General features: G+C 49.2%; 1 long non-coding RNA gene across 1 annotated transcript in view; it reads left to right on the forward strand.

Moving 5' to 3' along the window:
- Positions 1 to 20432, forward strand: part of LOC134965686 (uncharacterized) — a 101526-nt gene that overhangs the window by 74879 nt on the left and 6215 nt on the right. The window contains exon 2 of the long non-coding RNA XR_010188494.1: positions 5691 to 5757. This is a non-coding gene — a long non-coding RNA (uncharacterized LOC134965686). The remainder of the gene's footprint in view (positions 1 to 5690; positions 5758 to 20432) is intronic.

Consider the following 20432-nt stretch of genomic DNA (forward strand, 5'->3'; position numbering starts at 1 on the left):
CTGCCTGAAAAAAAAAACGATACACAGCACAGTCAGTCACACAGTGTGACTCAGTCTGTGTGCACTCAGCTCAGCCCAGTGTGCTGCACAGTCATCAATGTATAAATTAAAAGCTTATAATTAATTGTGGGGGAGACTGGGGAGCACTGCAGGTTGTTAGCAGGAGCCAGGAGTACAATTATATTAATTAACAGTGCACACTTTTGCTGCAGGAGTGGTGACCAGTGCCTGACCACCAGCATAGTATTGTTGTATACTAATAATATCTCTTTAAATATCAACCAGTCTATATTAGCAGCAGACACAGTACAGTGCGGTAGTTCACGGCTGTGGCTACCTCTGTGTCGGCACACGGCAGGCAGTCCGTCCGACCAGAATTGTATTATTTATTATTATATACCTACCACCTAACCGTGGTTTTTTTTTCATTCTTTATACCGTCATAGTGTCATCCTAATTGTTACGAGTATACTACTATCTCTTTATCAACCAGTGTACAGTGCGGTAGTTCACGGCTGTGGCTACCTCTGTGTCGGCACACGGCAGGCAGTCCGTCCGACCAGAATTGTATTATTTATTATTATATACCTACCACCTAACCGTGGTTTTTTTTTCATTCTTTATACCGTCATAGTGTCATCCTAATTGTTACGAGTATACTACTATCTCTTTATCAACCAGTGTACAGTGCGGTAGTTCACGGCTGTGGCTACCTCTGTGTCGGCAGTCGGCAGGCAGTCCGTCCATCCATAATTGTATTATTATTATAATATATACCACCTAACCGTGGTTTTTTTTTCATTCTTTATACCGTCGTCATAGTGTCATACTAGTTGTTACGAGTATACTACTATCTCTTTATCAACCAGTGTACAGTGCGGTAGTTCACGGCTGTGGCTACCTCTGTGTCGGCAGTCGGCAGGCAGTCCGTCCATCCATAATTGTATTATTATTATAATATATACCACCTAACCGTGGTTTTTTTATACCACCTAACCGTGGCAGTCCGTCCATAATTGTATACTAGTATCCAATCCATCCATCTCCATTGTTTACCTGAGGTGCCTTTTAGTTCTGCCTATAAAATATGGAGAACAAAAAAGTTGAGGTTCCAAAATTAGGGAAAGATCAAGATCCACTTCCACCTCGTGCTGAAGCTGCTGCCACTAGTCATGGCCGAGACGATGAAATGCCAGCAACGTCGTCTGCCAAGGCCGATGCCCAATGTCATAGTACAGAGCATGTCAAATCCAAAACACCAAATATCAGAAAAAAAAGGACTCCAAAACCTAAAATAAAATTGTCGTCGGAGAAGCGTAAACTTGCCAATATGCCATTTACCACACGGAGTGGCAAGGAACGGCTGAGGCCCTGGCCTATGTTCATGGCTAGTGGTTCAGCTTCACATGAGGATGGAAGCACTCAGCCTCTCGCTAGAAAACTGAAAAGACTCAAGCTGGCAAAAGCACCGCAAAGAACTGTGCGTTCTTTGAAATCCCAAATCCACAAGGAGAGTCCAATTGTGTCGTTTGCGATGCCTGACCTTCCCAACACTGGACGTGAAGAGCATGCGCCTTCCACTATTTGCATGCCCCCTGCAAGTGCTGGAAGGAGCACCCGCAGTCCAGTTCCTGATAGTCAGATTGAAGATGTCAGTGTTGAAGTACACCAGGATGAGGAGGATATGGGTGTTGCTGGCGCTGGGGAGGAAATTGACCAGGAGGATTCTGATGGTGAGGTGGTTTGTTTAAGTCAGGCACCCGGGGAGACACCTGTTGTCCGTGGGAGGAATATGGCCGTTGACATGCCAGGTGAAAATACCAAAAAAATCAGCTCTTCGGTGTGGAGGTATTTCACCAGAAATGCGGACAACAGGTGTCAAGCCGTGTGTTCCCTTTGTCAAGCTGTAATAAGTAGGGGTAAGGACGTTAACCACCTCGGAACATCCTCCCTTATACGTCACCTGCAGCGCATTCATAATAAGTCAGTGACAAGTTCAAAAACTTTGGGTGACAGCGGAAGCAGTCCACTGACCAGTAAATCCCTTCCTCTTGTAACCAAGCTCACGCAAACCACCCCACCAACTCCCTCAGTGTCAATTTCCTCCTTCCCCAGGAATGCCAATAGTCCTGCAGGCCATGTCACTGGCAAGTCTGACGAGTCCTCTCCTGCCTGGGATTCCTCCGATGCATCCTTGCGTGTAACGCCTACTGCTGCTGGCGCTGCTGTTGTTGCCGCTGGGAGTCGATGGTCATCCCAGAGGGGAAGTCGTAAGCCCACTTGTACTACTTCCAGTAAGCAATTGACTGTTCAACAGTCCTTTGCGAGGAAGATGAAATATCACAGCAGTCATCCTACTGCAAAGCGGATAACTGAGTCCTTGACAACTATGTTGGTGTTAGACGTGCGTCCGGTATCCGCCGTTAGTTCACAGGGAACTAGACAATTTATTGAGGCAGTGTGCCCCCGTTACCAAATACCATCTAGGTTCCACTTCTCTAGGCAGGCGATACCGAGAATGTACACGGACGTCAGAAAAAGACTCACCAGTCTCCTAAAAAATGCAGTTGTACCCAATGTCCACTTAACCACGGACATGTGGACAAGTGGAGCAGGGCAGGGTCAGGACTATATGACTGTGACAGCCCACTGGGTAGATGTATGGACTCCCGCCGCAAGAACAGCAGCGGCGGCACCAGTAGCAGCATCTCGCAAACGCCAACTCTTTCCTAGGCAGGCTACGCTTTGTATCACCGCTTTCCAGAATACGCACACAGCTGAAAACCTCTTACGGCAACTGAGGAAGATCATCGCGGAATGGCTTACCCCAATTGGACTCTCCTGTGGATTTGTGGCATCGGACAACGCCAGCAATATTGTGTGTGCATTAAATATGGGCAAATTCCAGCACGTCCCATGTTTTGCACATACCTTGAATTTGGTGGTGCAGAATTTTTTAAAAAACGACAGGGGCGTGCAAGAGATGCTGTCGGTGGCCAGAAAAATTGCGGGACACTTTCGGCGTACAGGCACCACGTACAGAAGACTGGAGCACCACCAAAAACTACTGAACCTGCCCTGCCATCATCTGAAGCAAGAAGTGGTAACGAGGTGGAATTCAACCCTCTATATGCTTCAGAGGTTGGAGGAGCAGCAAAAGGCCATTCAAGCCTATACAATTGAGCACGATATAGGAGATGGAATGCACCTGTCTCAAGTGCAGTGGAGAATGATTTCAACGTTGTGCAAGGTTCTGATGCCCTTTGAACTTGCCACACGTGAAGTCAGTTCAGACACTGCCAGCCTGAGTCAGGTCATTCCCCTCATCAGGCTTTTGCAGAAGAAGCTGGAGGCATTGAAGAAGGAGCTAACACGGAGCGATTCCGCTAGGCATGTGGGACTTGTGGATGCAGCCCTTAATTCGCTTAACAAGGATTCACGGGTGGTCAATCTGTTGAAATCAGAGCACTACATTTTGGCCACCGTGCTCGATCCTAGATTTAAAGCCTACCTTGGATCTCTCTTTCCGGCAGACACAGGTCTGCTGGGGTTGAAAGACCTGCTGGTGACAAAATTGTCAAGTCAAGCGGAACGCGACCTGTCAACATCTCCTCCTTCACATTCTCCCGCAACTGGGGGTGCGAGGAAAAGGCTCAGAATTCCGAGCCCACCCGCTGGCGGTGATGCAGGGCAGTCTGGAGCGACTGCTGATGCTGACATCTGGTCCGGACTGAAGGACCTGCCAACGATTACGGACATGTCGTCTACTGTCACTGCATATGATTCTCTCAACATTGATAGAATGGTGGAGGATTATATGAGTGACCGCATCCAAGTAGGCACGTCACACAGTCCGTACTTATACTGGCAGGAAAAAGAGGCAATTTGGAGGCCCTTGCACAAACTGGCTTTATTCTACCTAAGTTGCCCTCCCACAAGTGTGTACTCCGAAAGAGTGTTTAGTGCCGCCGCTCACCTTGTCAGCAATCGGCGTACGAGGTTACATCCAGAAAATGTGGAGAAGATGATGTTCATTAAAATGAATTATAATCAATTCCTCCGCGGAGACATTGACCAGCAGCAATTGCCTCCACAAAGTACACAGGGAGCTGAGATGGTGGATTCCAGTGGGGACGAATTGATAATCTGTGAGGAGGGGGATGTACACGGTGATATATCGGAGGGTGAAGATGAGGTGGACATCTTGCCTCTGTAGAGCCAGTTTGTGCAAGGAGAGATTAATTGCTTCTTTTTTGGGGGGGGTCCAAACCAACCCGTCATATCAGTCACAGTCGTGTGGCAGACCCTGTCACTGAAATGATGGGTTGGTTAAAGTGTGCATGTCCTGTTTTGTTTATACAACATAAGGGTGGGTGGGAGGGCCCAAGGATAATTCCATCTTGCACCTCTTTTTTCTTTTCTTTTTCTTTGCATCATGTGCTGATTGGGGAGGGTTTTTTGGAAGGGACATCCTGCGTGACACTGCAGTGCCACTCCTAGATGGGCCCGGTGTTTGTGTCGGCCACTAGGGTCGCTAATCTTACTCACACAGCTACCTCATTGCGCCTCTTTTTTTCTTTGCGTCATGTGCTGTTTGGGGAGGGTTTTTTGGAAGGGACATCCTGCGTGACACTGCAGTGCCACTCCTAGATGGGCCCGGTGTTTGTGTCGGCCACTAGGGTCGCTAATCTTACTCACACAGTCAGCTACCTCATTGCGCCTCTTTTTTTCTTTGCGTCATGTGCTGTTTGGGGAGGGTTTTTTGGAAGGGCCATCCTGCGTGACACTGCAGTGCCACTCCTAGATGGGCCCGGTGTTTGTGTCGGCCACTAGGGTCGCTAATCTTACTCACACAGTCAGCTACCTCATTGCGCCTCTTTTTTTCTTTGCGTCATGTGCTGTTTGGGGAGGGTTTTTTGGAAGGGCCATCCTGCGTGACACTGCAGTGCCACTCCTAGATGGGCCCGGTGTTTGTGTCGGCCACTAGGGTCGCTAATCTTACTCACACAGCTACCTCATTGCGCCTCTTTTTTTCTTTGCGTCATGTGCTGTTTGGGGAGGGTTTTTTGGAAGGGACATCCTGCGTGACACTGCAGTGCCACTCCTAGATGGGCCCGGTGTTTGTGTCGGCCACTAGGGTCGCTTATCTTACTCACACAGCGACCTCGGTGCAAATTTTAGGACTAAAAATAATATTGTGAGGTGTGAGGTATTCAGAATAGACTGAAAATGAGTGTAAATTATGGTTTTTGAGGTTAATAATACTTTGGGATCAAAATGACCCCCAAATTCTATGATTTAAGCTGTTTTTTAGTGTTTTTGGAAAAAAACACCCGAATCCAAAACACACCCGAATCCAACAAAAATAATTCGGTGAGGTTTTGCCAAAACGCGTTCGAACCCAAAACACGGCCGCGGAACCGAACCCAAAACCAAAACACAAAACCCGAAAAATTTCAGGCGCTCATCTCTACTATATATAGTCTATGTACAGCGCTGCTGAAATATTGAGGCGTTATATAAATATAAAGTTTAGATGTAAATAAATGATAATAATACGTGTATTTATTTTTGTTCAGTCTGTTTAGCGAAATGCAAGTTACACAATGCAGATTATAAATGGGGTATTTTGTTTTCAGACTTTATTCCCACGGGCTAATTGTTGATATTGTTCTCTTCTCCCCATTTAGATTAACGACAATGAAATCTGTCAGAGTAGTCGTTGTTTTCCGATGGCCAAAATGAACAGTAAACAAGGTGGGTATTGACTGCCAGGAGCTTCTGCTACATGGAATCTCCTGTGGAAAATGTTCTCCGATGTTCTCTGGATCATGTGCCGGCCTTTGTTCCTGAGTTTATTATTGATTAATGTGAATGTATGTAGGACACATACAGATGGAGACACGCTTATCTTGGCTTCTCTGCTGCACCTAGGTGCACCAAGGTTTATTAGCATAAACCCTTCATCTATTGTTGTCAACTGCAATACAATACAGAGAGAACAATACAGCAGGGGATTAAGGGGGTCATTCTGACCCGATCGCACGCTGCAGTTTTTCGCAGCATAGCGATCGGGTCAGAACTGCGCATGCGCCGGCGCCGCAGTGCGCCAGCGCATGGCCGCCCATCGCTGTGCTATGATCGCCTCTGCCTGATTGACAGGCAGAGGCGGTCGATGGGTGGGAGGGGATGAAACGGCGGCGTTTGGCCGCCATTTCGTGGGCGCGGTCCAGCCAACGCAGGCGTGGCCGGACCGTGCGGGGAGTGGCTCGCAGCGGCTGCGTGACATCACACGCAGCCACTGCGGGTCGGGGAGCGAAGAGTAGCTCCCGGCCAGCACGACAAAGCTGCGCTGGTCGGGAGCTACTCTTGAAAGGCAAAGGCATCGCCGCTGTGCGATGCTTTTATACTTGTGCAGGTGGGGTAGGGCCAGACATGTGGGGTGGACTAGCCCTGTGCTGGGCGTCCCCCCGCATGTCTGAGTAACTGGTCATAGCCGTGCAAAATTTTGCATGGCTACGATCAGGTCTGAATTAGGCCCAATATACGTACTTGATGCAGAGCTTGGATCTCAGAATTCATTGCAACTCAGATCCGAATATGTCCATCACGCCTCCAAAACGGGCTACGACCCTCCACCGGTACAACATACGCAACCAGACTCCATTAGCGAAACAAGCCAAACATGCAGTGCAACACCCCCACCATAGGTCAGCAAATAACGACAAATTAACAAGCAAGAGAACTACACACATGGTGAATCCAGCAGGGACAACTGTCCCCCATGCCAGCTGTTTCAATCTGCAAACTGCAACAAAGTCCCAGCCTCCTGCACACAATAGTGGTATGATCAAGGCCAGCTGGAAACATACAATACTAGCAGTATGATCACGCACCACTTTCCCATCATGTTAATGCATCTCCAAGAGTAAATCAGGGCTCATAAACCTCATATAGTCTGAGGATTGGCCGTAACCTTAAACCATAACATCTTAACACTTAAATATAAATAAAGACACGGCGACTTGAATTTGGCAGAAAAATGTTAGCTATTTATTTAAATGAACTAATAACTGATGAATAATTAATCTAAAGTATGGTGGCCAGAAAAAACGGCTAAACTACCCTATCCCCTGAACAAAAACTTATCCTATAAAAACTGAAGTAAACCTTCCAACACACAATAGGTATCCGCTCAACCTCCATCTTGACTACCCACCCGTGAAGGTGATGAGGCTGCCCCTGTGAAGGCGGTCCAGCAGATGTATACCTGTCAACGAAGGTGAGCGCACCTAAAAACCAACCACCAAACGACCTCCAAGCAACTTCTTTAATCCAACAAAAGTTAACTTGCCAACAGCGAAGTTCTGCTCAACAGAAACTACGCTCTGCCACCATACCCCTAACCCAAAGAACCAACCACCGAAAACAGATCCTCAAGGAATATACACAGTCCCTGTCTAGTCAAGTGAACCCCATCTGTTCTAAACAAGTAAAAGCACTGGAACTTGATCCACTGGTGCCACACTACAGCACCGCCATGAGCCACCACAAACTTAGCAACCGTGGAATTGACCTTCCGCCACTCCTCGCCAACACAACCGTGGCACCATACAAGACCAGATAAGCCTACAGCCCGGCCAAGCGCCCGCAATCATCTGCAAATCTTGAACAATGGCCAATCTAAGATTCACTGCCTTCCTCTTACCCAGGTCGTTCCCACCTAAGTGAATCACCAACAGTTTGGGCAGCCCAAACCGCCCAACCTGCTCCAGAAGTTTGGCTTTCAAATCTTGCTACAGCATACCCCGCACTCCTATCCACCGCACGTCATCTGACCCGACAAAGCTGGGAGCCCCCTCCGAAGCCATAAACTCGGCTGCCCAAAAAACATAGGAGTGACCAATCACCCAAACACCAAACTCATCCTCCCGCCAACCTAAAAAGGAAAGACAGACAAACAAATGTGAATATGCAAGGTAAAATCAAGCCCAGACCAGAACAGGAACCAACTACTAGAACGAGGATCTGCCAAAAAGAAAAATTTAATTGGGGACTATGAATTGCCTCTCGGACAAGCTTCAGGCCAATCGAAGCAACAGAAAGAAACAGAAGGAACAGTCAAAACAATAAAAGGGGAATGGGGGAGGTGTTAGGGTTGAGGGGGGGGGGATTGGGGTCACACAGAATAACTTGGCTGGAGGTGAAACGTAAAAACCTGCTGAGGAACTTTTAACTAGATGTCAATTAGCCGAATTTAATGAATTCAGCCAAATCAGTTCGTCAGTTCAGGCAAAAAATCGCAAAGCACTCCAGACCCCCACTGCCAGCAGTGGCGAGTAGCTAGCCATCTGAGTAGGGAGGACAGGGGAGACCAACAAAAACAGCACAAACAAAATGAACTGAAACGCATAAACAGTCAAACGAACAAGATGTTATTAGTAAACAACAACTCGCTTACGCAACAACGGGCCGAATGTAACGCTTATAAGCCGCCCACTTCCAGCGGCCCAAAGCCTTAATTTCGGTCACAGCGCGCCCTGCAGATGCTGCGGAAGTGGCGGCCCCAATTCTAAATGAATGTGAACAAAAGTCCCGAGGGGAGAGGCCCAAACTGGACAGGCAGCGCCGCATCATCCAACTAAAATTGGTATTTCGTCAATGGCAACCCATCGTAGTGCAGAAGCCAAGACCCTTATAATAAGGGCCTGACCTCCGCATACCGATTAGCCAATGCCACCGGACAACAGTCCCCATTACATGATGGTGCCAAAGTGATCCAATGCCCTTTACCCATCTGATCAGTTTTGGAGCCCCACACCCACGACAACATCCGCACGCCGCATAATGGCATCCGACTTTTTAGAAGCTGTTACCAACTCAGATACCCTAAACGCTCCATAGAACGCCATGGAAAAAGCCAATTGAAATAAAAGCGCTTCAAAACGGGAGTCCGCCACCCCCACCACCGCTCCAATGAGGGAAGGAAGCAGGGACGCATCAATAGAGCGCCTACAATCAGGAGGCACCGGCGCCGAGCGCACCCAACCTTTAAGAGCCTTCGTTAACAGGAAACTCTTCGTAAAATCCGGAACACCCTTTAGTTTTGAGAAAAAGGATATCCCAGCGAGGTAACGAGACACCACGGCTCTCGATCTACCCGTTACGAAGAGTTGCCAAATGAAATCCAGAAACAACCTCTGACCCCTCTTACCTCTAGGCCCTTGGTCATGGGAAAAGTCTTCCCATTCCTTCCAGGCCTGACGGTATCCCGTGAGAGTGGACGGAGCCAAAGATAGCTCGGCTAGCCCTTCCAATCCGCCTCGATGGCCTACCAAACATAAGGGCAGGGCAAACCCGCTGAATCAGCCTCCGGGGCCAATAAAGGGAACCTATTCCACTGCTCCCTGGACAATGTGTCGGTGATCCCATTATCAACCCGTGCTGAGCCCGAAACAGAATATTACAGCGCAGGCAAGTCAGCACTAGCCGCGACAATACCCGCAGGACTCGCAGGGCCTTAGCCCTTTGGTTGTTAACAGCATGCACGACCCCCAAATTATCGCAACGAAAAAGAATACTGCGATCGCGAAGCCGTTCCCCCCAAACTTCCAAGGTAACCATGAAGGGGAAGAGCTCCAGCAACAACAGGTCGCTGGTCAACCCCTCTCGAGACCAAACCTCGGGCCACGAAGCCGCGCACCAAGCCCCGTCCAGATAACAACCGAACCCTGACGAGCCCGCCGCGTCCGTGAACAACTGCAAGTTGAAATTGTCAACGAGTGGGGCAATCCAGATCAGAACACCATTGAAGTCCGCCAGAAATGAAACCCACACAGCGAGGTCTCTCCTAATCTCAGCAGATAAACGGACAAAATGGTGCGGCCTGGACACCCCAGCCTTGGACCGCTCCAACTTCCGACAAAAAACCCTGCCCATGGGAATGACCCGACAGAACAAAGTTCAACAGCCCCAGCAGGGATTGAGCCCCCCACAACGTCACTTTACGCCACTCCAAGCACAGCGCTATGGACTCCCGAAGCTTAGCAACCTTGCCCTGAGGCAGCCGGCAAGTACCTGCGATAGTATCGATGTCGATACCCAAAAAAGACAAACAAGAGAGAGGCCCCTCCGTCTTGCCCTCGGCCACAGGTATGCCAAAATGCCTCAACAACGCATGCAGCGAGAACAACAGGACACCACAACGAGGAGAATTCGCGGGCCCCATACACAAAAAGTCGTCAAGATAATGCGCGATCCCGCAACCTCCGCAAGAACACTCCACACACCAATGCAAAAAGGTGCTGAACTTCTCGAAAAAGGCACACGAAACGGAACACCCCATAGGCAAACACTTGTCTATGAAGTATTCCTCCCCGACGCGGAAACCCATGCATCTAAATGACTCCGGGTGCAATGGAAGCAAGCGAAAGGCCGATTCAACATCAAACTTAGCCATGAGGGCCCCAGGGCCGCAGCCCCGTACCATGCCCAGTGCCTCCTCGAAAGACTGATACACCACCGAACAGTACTCCGGTGGAATTGCATCATCAACCGAGGACTCTGATGGATAAGACAAATGTTGAATGAGCCAAAACTTCCCTGGGGCCTTTTTGGGCACCACCCCCACTGGGGAAATTATTAAATCCTCCACTGGCGGCAGAGCAAAGGGGCCCGCCATCCTACCCAGGCGAACCTCCTGCTCGACCTTTTCCCGAAGGACCTCGGGGAAATCCCGAGCAGACTTCAGGTTCCTGGCAGCCCTAAATAAAACCTCCCCCTCCACTGGCAATCGAAAACCCGACGCAAAACCATCAAACAAAAATTTTGCGTCGTCTCTGTTTGGATACCACCCCAACCATTTGAGCATGGACTCCAAACGAATCAGGGTCGGCGCCCTAGCTAGCGGTAACCCCCCCTGCTGTCTTACCGGCGACGCCCCCAGCCGCCTTAGCTCCCTGTCGCCCAGCCCGAAAGCAATTGGAAGCGGGGTGGGATCCATTACATCGCAAACACAGGTGTTGAAAACGACAACGTTGACCAAGGGGGCACGCAGAATTGTTAAACGCGAAGCACTTCCCCTTCGCCGGCGCCTGCTGCGCAGAACGGGTCGCACCCCTAGGGCGTCATGGAGCAGACTCCTAAAAAAAGCGGGCCGCGACTGATTCGCCCCTGCGGGCTGAGCAACGGACGCCCCTTTAGAAGCTAGCTTCATATCCTGCGCTCTCGTGACCCTAAGCCATACCTCCACATCCTTGCACCCGAAGTCAATGAAGTGCAGGCAATCATGCTTCTGACGGAACTGCTTGTCATAATGCAGCCACGTATCGTCCTTAGACTGGCGCTGCATGTCATGAACAAGGTGTATATACCTGATGATGTTGATGTGCTCCTCAGGCCGATCCTCCAAGTAGCATGCCGCAAACACGCAGAAACCCGCCAACCAATTGTCGTAAGAGCGGAAGGCCTCCACCCCAATACCGCCCTTTGCAATCGCTTCCTTACCTTCCCTCTTGGTATCATCAGTCAAAGTGAAAATGTCGACGTATTCCCCCCGCCGGATCTTTTTTCTGCAACTCTCCCGCAGACCCCGTAACACTGCCGTGTAATCACAGTGAACCACGCCCGGCAAATTACGCCATCTACTGTCCCTACGGGAACCACTAGCAACCCTACTTTTCTTATGCCGCTTATCCCGGTGCCGTGCCTCACGCCGCGCGTATTTACAAGCCCTCTTCTTAGCCTTCGTGGCGCTACTAGCTGCCGACTGCAAAGAAGATGAAGAGGAGGAAGACCTACTGGACCCACTGCAGGAAGAGGAAGAAGAAGACCCGCCTGACAAATTGACCGTATCGTCTTCCCACTCACCTGTGGTCCCGCCTCCCGATGGCGAAACGTCCTCCTCCCAATCATCCCCCGCATCAGAATCTGAAAAAGAAGGGAAAGCCGCCCCGGGAGCCGAAGCCCCCCCGGCAGGGATAAAAGCAGACGCCCCTGCGGGGGACAGGGCAGCGCCACCCAGCAACGCAGCGGCGGAACCTAGACTGCGGCACGCTTGAAGAAATAGCGCCATGACGGGGCCAGAAGTACCAGTGAGAACCACTGCATCGATAGAAGCGGGTACTGTGGAAACGCCGCCCGGGGACACAGCTGACAAAAATGGCGCAAACGCAGCAGTCATCGCTGACATTGCAGCCGCAATGGCGGAGGGATCTGGAACCGTAGCCGCAGCCCCAATGGTCCCCCGAGTCTGAAGCAGGGACGGCCCCCACAGCGAAGCTACGCCGTCCTGCCCGCCCCCGACTGGGACCGGCGCAAACCACCAGCTGATCACCCACTCTCCCCCGTGGTGTACCACTCGCCCCAGCACCACCCTGGCCCCCATCGGCCCCGCTCACCGGGAGCACAGCATGACCACCGCTCCCAGACCGACCCCCCGCTCTGGTCCTGCACTAGAACATTCAAGGAAGCCCGGAGGCCTCTCCCGCTGGAGCAGGGAGAGCTCCCAGGGAGCATCAGGGACAAATGGGCACGCGAAACTGGGCAGGCTGGGTCAGGCTCCTATTCTGTCAATTCGTTCTCCTTACACTTTGCTAAATTTCTTGCACGACATTAGCTGGTACCAAAAGGACTTTCATAGTTCAATGATTACCCTGAGAGCTTCAGAGACCGCCAATCCTTTTTTCAAAATGCAATCCGAAAATCAGGCCTTTCATATAGTGTATAGATAAACCTCTTAATTAAATGGCTTGGGAATGAGTAATAGAGTAATAGGTAGCATTTTGGGTACACAGTCCGGTGGCCATGGGCCTAATTCAGACCTGATCCGTGTTGTGTGAAATTGCACAGCGGCTGATTATTGTACGAATGTGCATGCGTACAGATCATAACGCGCAGACGCAAGGCTGAACTGCAAAAAAATCCTGCATTTTATTTATAGCTAGGTGAACTCAGGCTGACTGACAGGAAGCGGACGTTTGGGGGTGGTAACTACCCGTTTTCATGGAGTGTCATGAAAATTCAGGCATTCCCAAGCATTTCCAGGGCGGGTGTGTGTTTCAGCTCTGGCCCAGATCACCCTGATTTTATTGCACTGCAGGAGTAAGTCCTGGGCTACGCACAGGCTGCACCGACTTGAAAAGTCATTTGATGGTGAGTAAGTTGTGAACGGATTTGCAGCTGTCCAACTTTTGCAAAGCTTTTCGCACGGCGTACGCAGACTTGCACTGGCCGGTTATTCACTCTGTCTGGGCGGTGACTATCCGATCGCTGACCTCTGCAAATTCTGAGGAGCGATCAGGTCTAAATTAGGCCCCATATCCATAGAGGAAAAACTATTCTTGGAAATAATGGAGAACAGACTTGACAATGATGCCAACAGCTGGGTTGCACCTCTGACCTTTAGGACACACAGAAGACACTTATCTAAAAACAGAGGAGATGTATTTGAACTAGAGATGTGTGGCTGGCACTTTTCGTGTTTTGTGTTTTGGTTTTGGTTTTGGATCTGGATGATTTTTGGGGAAAAACATAAAAACAACTAAAATCACAGAATTTGGGAGTAATTTTGATCCTACAGTATTATTAACCTCAATAACAATCATTTCCACTTATTTCCAGTCTATTCTGAACACCTCACACCTCACAATATTGTTTTTCGGCCTAAAAGTTGAACAAAGTGGCTGTATGACTAAGCTAAGCGACACAAGTGTGCGGCACAAACACCTGGCCCATCTAGGAGTGGCACTGCAGTGTCAGACAGGATGGCACTATTCAAAATCTAGTCCCCAAACAGCACATAATGCAAAGAAAAAAAATTGCAATGAGGTAGCTGTGTGACTAAGCTAAGCGATACAAACAATTAGGCCCATCTAGGAGTGTTACTGCAGAAAATCATAAGTGTTAATAAAGTGTCGACCTGTGCCGACATCATGGGGTCCTGCACCCCGGACCCATACCTAGTATTAGGGACCCCCAGTGACAGAGAAGCCTTCTCGATCGGCCTGGGGGCTTAACCCTATATCTGCAGATATACGCAACTAAGATCTCCGTATAATCTGACTATTATTATGTAGTAATATTATTCACTCGGTGTGCATTAGGGAACACAGTTTTTTTGCTACACAGAATTACCCCTCCCCTTTTAGCACCTGAGTGACATTACAATCTGATTGAGCAGCTTTCCATTTTGTGTATTGTATATAGAGAGGCATGGATGGGTCAGCATTAGGAGGGATTGCTGACTCCAGAGTGCCATTGGAGAAGCCAGGGGTATCTCCAGGTAAGCTGGCTCTCAGATGCTGTAGGAGCCATTACCATGTGGCCTTACACTGGGCATTTAACCCAGACATATTTGTAATTATTTATGGGGTGGGTGTGGGGTGCGGTGGCCCCTGTGTCGGTATGGCTGGGCTGCTTCAGGTCGGCACACCCTAACACTTTATTAACACTTATGATTTTCCCTATCACTTTGTATATATTTTTTTATTATTTTAATCACACCACTTACATAGCACTTCTGTGCTTCTTATTAACCCTTATTAATTCTCACCTGTGTGCTGACCTGGGGTGGCCGACCTGTGCCGACATCATGAGGTCCTGCACCCCGGACCCATACCTAGTATTAGGGACCCCCAGTGACGGAGAAGCCTTGTCGATCGGCCTGGGGGCTTAACCCTATATCTGCAGATATACGCAACTAAGATGTCCGTATTATCTGACTATTATGTAGTAATATTTTTCACTCGGTGTGCATTAGGGAACACATTGTTTTTTCCTACACAGAATTACCCCTCCCTTTTAGCACCTGAGTGACATTACAATCTGATTGAGCAGCTTTCCATTTTGTGCATTTCATCGTCTATGTCATGGCTAGTGGCAGAAGCTTCAGCACTAGGAGGAAGTGGTTCTTCTTGATCTTTCCCTATTTTCTCCTCAAAATTTTGGTTCTCCATTATTTTTTGGGAGTTATAAGAGACAACATGCGTCACAGGAATGACTGGAATTACTGATGACACAGGACACTACCAATGGTCTGAAGCAGCCTAACAGGTTGTTATAATTGTTAGACTGCAGCAGTGGATATATAGCAGCAGTGTATATCGTCACTGGAATTACTGATGACACAGGACACTACCAATGGTCTGAAACAGCCTAACAGGTTGTTATAATTGTTAGACTGCAGCAGTGGATTTATAGCAGCAGCGTATATCGTCACTGGAATTACTGATGACACAGGACACTACCACTGGTCTGATGCAGCCCAACTGGTTGTTAATAATAATATAATTGTAATTTGTTATACTGCAGCAGTAGATATATATAGCAGAAGCGTATATTGTCACTGGAATTACTGTTGACACAGGACACTACCAATGGTCTGAAGCAGCCTAAACAGAGACTGAGCACACTAAATACATGTCCTCTCACTCTCTGAGGCTGGAGTGAAAATGGCCGCGATGCGCGGCTCCTTATATGTAATCCCCAAATCCCGCGAGAATCTGACAGCGGGATGATGATGTTTTGCCGAGTTCTGGATTCCGAGTCAAGAGGGAAGATCCGAGCCTGGCTCGGATCTGGACTCAGAAGGCAAAGTTCGGGGGCGTTCGCTTCTCTGAGTACCGAACCCGCTCATCTCTAATTTGAATGCTTCTCTTCATTTAAGTGCAACTTTCACAGAAAACCAGAGACAAGAGATCATTTCTTCTCCTTCATAGGGTAAAATATTTGAGAATAGCCACGCTGCGATTGCTCCCATTTATAAAGATACAGAAGAATGCTGGCATATGCTAATATTTGGAGTATACCACCCAAAGGAACCAGGTCAGATTAGAGTCGTGTTTGATTCCAGTGCCAAGTTTGAAGGCCTCTCCTTAAAATAAGAATTTACTCACCGGTAATTCTATTTCTCGTAGTCCGTAGTGGATGCTGGGGACTCCGTAAGGACCATGGGGAATAGACGGCTCCGCAGGAGACTGGGCACACTAAAAGAAAGATTTGGTACTACCTGGTGTGCACTGGCTCCTCCCTCTATGCCCCTCCTCCAGACCTCAGTTAGGATACTGTGCCCGGAAGAGCTGACACAATAAGGAAGGATTTTGAATCCCGGGTAAGACTCATACCAGCCACACCAATCACACCGTATAACTCGTGATATTTAACCCAGTTAACAGTATGAAATACAACTGAGCCTCTCAACAGATGGCTCAACAATAACCCTTTAGTTAGGCAATAACTATATACAAGTATTGCAGACAATCCGCACTTGGGATGGGCGCCCAGCATCCACTACGGACTACGAGAAATAGAATTACCGGTGAGTAAATTCTTATTTTCTCTGACGTCCTAGTGGATGCTGGGGACTCCGTAAGGACCATGGGGATTATACCAAAGCTCCCAAACGGGCGGGAGAGTGCGGATGACTCTGCAGCACCGAATGAGAGAACTCAAGGTCCTCCTCAGCCAGGGTATCAAATTTGTAGAATTTAGCAAACGTGTTTGCCCCTGACCAAGTTGCAGCTCGGCAAAGTTGTAAAGCCGAGACCCCTCGGGCAGCCGCCCAAGATGAGCCCACTTTCCTTGTGGAATGGGCTTTTACTGATTTAGGATTCGGCAATCCAGCCGCAGAATGCACCAGCTGAATTGTGCTACAAATCCAGCGAGCAATAGTCTGCTCAGAAGCAGGAGCACCTAGTTTGTTGGGTGTCTACAGGATAAAAAGCAAGTCAGTTTTCCTGACTCCAGACGCCCTGGAAACATAAAATTTCAAGGCCCTGACTACGTCCAGTAACTTGGAATCTTCCAAGCCCCTAGTAGCCGCAGGCACTACAATAGGTTGGTTCAAGTGAAAAGCTGATACCACCTTAGGGAGAAACTGGGGACGAGTCCTCAATTCTGCCCTATCCATATGGAAAATCAGATAAGGGCTTTTACACGACAAAGCCGCCAATTCTGACACACGCCTGGCCGAAGCCAAGGCCAATAACATGACCACTTTCCACGCGAGATATTTCAGATCCACAGTTTTAAGTGGCTCAAACCAATGTGATTTCAGGAAACTCAACACCACGTTGAGATCCCACGGTGCCACAGGAGGCACAAAAGGGGGCTGAATATGTAGCACTCCCTTTACAAAAGTCTGAACTGCAGGCAGTGAAGCCAGTTCTTTCTGGAAGAAAATCGACAGAGCCGAAATCTGGACCTTAATGGAACCCAATTTTAGGCCCATAGTCACTCCCGACTGTAGGAAGTGCAGAAAACGACCCAGCTGAAATTTCTCTGTTGGGGCCTTCCTGGCCTCACACCACGCAACATATTTTCGCCAAATACGGTGATAATGGTTTGTGGTTACTTCTTTCCTGGCTTTTATCAGCGTAGGAATGACTTCCTCCGGAATGCCCTTTTGCTTTAGGATCCGGAATTCAACCGCCATGCCGTCCAACGCAGCCGCGGTAAGTCTTGGAACAGACAGGGCCCCTGCTGTAGCAGATCCTGTCTGAGCGGTAGAGGCCATGGGTCCTCTGATATTATTTCTGTAAGTTCTGGGTACCAAGCTCTTCTTGGCCCATCCGGAACCACGAGTATCGTTCTTACTCCTCGTTTTCTTATTATTCTCAGTACCTTTGGTATGAGAGGCAGAGGAGGGAACACACAAACCGACTGGTACACCCACGGTGTCACTAGAGCGTCCACAGCTATTGCCTGAGGGTCCCTTGACCTGGCGCAATATCTAGTTTTTTGTTTAGGCGGGACGCCATCATGTCCACCTGTGGCCTTTCCCAACGGTTTACCAACAGTTGGAAGACTTCTGGATGAAGTCTCCACTCTCCCGGGTGTCGGTCGTGTCTGCTGAGGAAGTCTGCTTCCCAGTTGTCCACTCCCGGAATGAACACTGCTGACAGTGCTAAGACGTGATTTTCCGCCCATCGGAGAATCCTTGTGGCTTCTGCCATCGCCATCCTGCTTCTTGTGCCGCCCTGTCGGTTTACATGGGCGACTGCCGTGATGTTGTCTGATTGGATCAGTACCGGCTGGTTTTGAAGCAGAGGCCTTGCCAGACTTAGGGCATTGTAAATGGCCCTCAGTTCCAGAATATTTATGTGTAGGGACGACTCCTGACTTGACCAAAGTTCTTGGAAATTTCTTCCCTGTGTGACTGCCCCCCAGCCTCGAAGGCTGGCATCTGTGGTTACCAGGACCCAGTCCTGTATGCCGAATCTGCGGCTCTCTTGAAGATGAGCACTCTGCAGCCACCACAGTAGAGATACCCTGGTCCTTGGAGACAGGGTTATCAGGCGATGCATCTGAAGATGCGATCCCGACCACTTGTCCAAGAGGTCCCCCTAAAAGGTTCTTGTATGGAACCTGCCGAATGGAATTTTGCTTCGTAAGAAGCTACCATTTTTCCCAGGACTCGTGTGCAGTGATGCACCGATACCTGTTTTGGTTTCAGGAGGTCTCTGACTAGAGATGACAGCTCCTTGGCTTTCTCCTGCAGGAGAAACACTTTTTTCGAAGGAGTATCATCATTTCTGCCATTACCTTGGTAAAGACCCTCGGTGCCGTGGACAGTCCAAACGGCAGTGTTTGGAATTGGTAATGGCAATCCTGTGCCACAATCTGAGGTACTCCTGGTGAGGATGGTAAATGGGGACATGTAGGTAAGCATCCTTGATGTCCAGGGATACCATGTAATCCCCCTCCTCCAGGCTTGCAATAACCGCCCTGAGCGATTCCATCTTGAACTTGAATTTTTTTATGTATGTGTTCAAGGATTTCAAATTTAAAATGGGTCTTACCGAACCGTCCGGTTTCGGTACCACAAACAGTGTGGAATAGTAACCCCGTCCTTGTTGAAGTAGGGGCACCTTGACTATCACCTGCTGGGAATACAGCTTGTGAATTGCCTCTAGCACAGCCTCCCTGCCTGAGGGAGTTGTCGGCAAGGCAGATTTGAGGAAACGGCGGGGGGGAGACGCCTCGAATTCCAGCTTGTACCCCTGAGATACTACTTGAAGGATCCAGGGATCCACCTGTGAGCGAGCCCACTGATCGCTGAAATTTTTGAGGCGGCCCCCCCACCGTACCTGGCTACGCCTGTGGAGCCCCCGCGTCATGCGGTGGACTCAGAGGAAGCGGGGGAAGAATTTTGATTCTGGGAACTGGCTGACTGGTGCAGCTTTTTCCCTCTTCCCTCGTCTCTGTGCAGAAAGGAAGCGCCTTTGACCCGCTTGCTTTTCTGAAGCCGAAAGGACTGTACCTGATAATACAGTGCTTTTCTTAGGCTGTGAGGAAACCTGAGGTAAAAAAATTTCTTCCCAGCTGTTGCTGTGGATACGAGGTCCCAGAGACCATCCCCAAACAATTCCTCACCCTTATAAGGCTCTATGTGCCTTTTAAAGTCAGCATCACCTGTCCAGTGTCGGGTCTCTAATACCCTCCTGACAGAATGGACATTGCATTAATTCTGGATGCCAGCCGGCAAAATATCCCTCTGTGCATCCCTCATATATAAGACGACGTCTTATGTTCGCAAAATAGTATCCCTGTTTGACAGGGTTACAGACCACGCTGCAGCAGCACTATCTGCAGGTCTCAGTCTAGTACCGGAGTGTGTAAATACAGACTTCAGGATAGCATCCTGCTTTTTATCAGCAGGTACCTTCAAGTGGCCGTATCCTAAGACGGCAGTGCCACCTTTTTTAACAAACGTGTGAGCGCCTTATCCACCCTAGGGGATATCTCCCAGCGTAACTTATCCTCTGGCGGGAAAGGGTACGCCATCAGTAACTTTTTAGAAATTACCAGTTTCTTTTCGGGGGAACCCACGCTTTTTCACACTTCATTCACTCATTTGATGGGGGAACAAAACACTGCCTGCTTTTTCTCCCCACACATAAAACCCTTTTTTAGTGGTACTTGGGTTAATGTCAGAAATGTGTAACACATTTTTTATTTCCGGGATCATGTAACGGATGTTCCTAGTGGATTGTGTATATGTCTCAACCTCGTCGACACTGGAGTCAGACTCCGTGTCGACATCTGTGTCTGCCATCTGAGGGAGCGGGCGTTTTTGAGCCCCTGATGGCCTTTGAGACGCCTGGGCAGGCGCGGGCTGAGAAGCCGGCTGTCCCATAGCTGTTACGTCATCCAGCCTTTTATGTAAGGAGTTGACACTGTCGGTTAATACCTTCCACCTATCCATCCACTCTGGTGTCGGCCCACAGGGGGCGACATCCCATTTATCGGCATCTGCTCCGCCTCCACATAAGCCTCCTCATCAAACATGTCGACACAGCCGTACCGACACACCGCACACACACAGGGAATGCTCTGACTGAGGACAGGACCCCACACAGCCCTTTGGGGAGACAGAGAGAGAGTATGCCAGCACACACCAGAGCGCTATATAAGTAGGGATAAACACTATCACT

Source organism: Pseudophryne corroboree, chromosome 10, assembly GCF_028390025.1.
Source record: "Pseudophryne corroboree isolate aPseCor3 chromosome 10, aPseCor3.hap2, whole genome shotgun sequence".
Classification (NCBI taxonomy): domain Eukaryota; kingdom Metazoa; phylum Chordata; class Amphibia; order Anura; family Myobatrachidae; genus Pseudophryne; species Pseudophryne corroboree.